Genomic DNA, 1,503 nt, shown 5'->3' with positions numbered 1-1,503 from the left:
GAGTTGCACTTGGCAGCCCAAATTTCATAATCTTATGTTGAAAAGTTCCTTTGCAGGAACACTTTGAGTTTTTAGGTTTAACTTCTTTTTTCCCTATATGAATACATGCATTTGGAATGCTAAATCAAACACAGTTTGTGGTAACTCTTTGAAACTTGGCTCACTCAATTAGTTCTCAGTGCACTCTCTATGCATTGTCCCCTGCTGAAGTATCCCCAAACCAGAGGCAAGGAAAATACGCTTTCTTATGTAATTGTTGGCAGAGCTTCCACAAAACTCAAAAGTTTACTGTAATTTCAGCGAATATTTTTTCACTTGATCTTGTTGATACTCGGTAAGAAAGATGAGTGTACCAGTTGCATTTGGCTGCCAAAATGTCGTTCTTCTAAGTTGAAGCATTTGCTTTCAGGAAGACATTGAATTTTTTGGGTTTCTCTTCATTTTACCCTATAGAAATACATGCATTTGGAACTCTAAATCAAACACTGTTTGTGCTAGATGCTTGAAGCTTGACTCACTCAATTATTTCCTGGTGTGCTCTTGGTGCTTTGTTCCCTGTTGAAGTGGTCCTAAGTGGAGGCGAGGAACATATGCTTTCCTTAGAAAGCATTTACAGAGCTTCAACAGAGCTCCAAGTTAACTGGAATCTCTGCAAATATTTACTCACCTGATCTTGATGATCCTTGTCAGGAAAGATGAGTATACCAGTTGCACTTAGCGACCCAAATTTCGTTCTTCTAGGTTGAAAAGTTCGTTTGCAGGAACACTTTGAATTTTTAGGTTTCACTTCACTTTTCCTCATAGGGACGTATGCATGTGGAATTATAAATCAAACACGGTTTATGCCCGCTGCTTGAAACTGATACTCACTCAACTAGTTCTCAGTGCAATCTCTATGCTTTGTTTTCTGTTGAAGTAACTCAAAGCAGAGGCAAGGGAAAGAAACTTTCATTTGAAAGCATTTGCAGTGATTCCACAGAACTTTGAGTTTCCTGGAATCTCAGCAAATATTTTTTCACCCTAACTTGTTGTTAACTCGACAGGAAAGAGAAGTATACCCTTTGCGTTTGGCTGTCCAAGTTTAGATCTTCTAGGTTGAATAGTTCCTCTGCAGGAATACTTTGAAATTTTAAGTTTCACTTCATTTTCCCCTATAGGGATACATGCATTTGGAACTCTAACTCAAACACGGTTTATACTAGCTGCATGAAACTTGTCTCACTCAGTTAGTTCTCAGTGCACTCTCTATGCTTTGTTTCCTGATGAAGTAGCCCTAAGCAGAGGCAAGGGAAATATACTTTCATTTTAAAGTGTTTGCAGAGCTTCCACAGAACTCGGAGTTGACTGGAATCTCAGCAAAATTTTTCACCCGATCTTGTTGATACTTGGCAGCAAAGATGAGTATACTGGTTTCACTTGGCTGCCCAAATTTCGTTCCTCAGGGTTCAAGCGTTCGTTTGCAGGAGCACTTTGAATTTTCAGTTTCACTTCCTTTTCCCTTAT

Source organism: Marmota marmota, unplaced genomic scaffold, assembly GCF_001458135.2.
Source record: "Marmota marmota marmota unplaced genomic scaffold, marMar, whole genome shotgun sequence".
Lineage (NCBI taxonomy): Eukaryota > Metazoa > Chordata > Mammalia > Rodentia > Sciuridae > Marmota > Marmota marmota.
The sequence above is the reverse complement of the archived record's forward strand: the minus strand, read 5'-3'. Positions refer to the sequence as shown.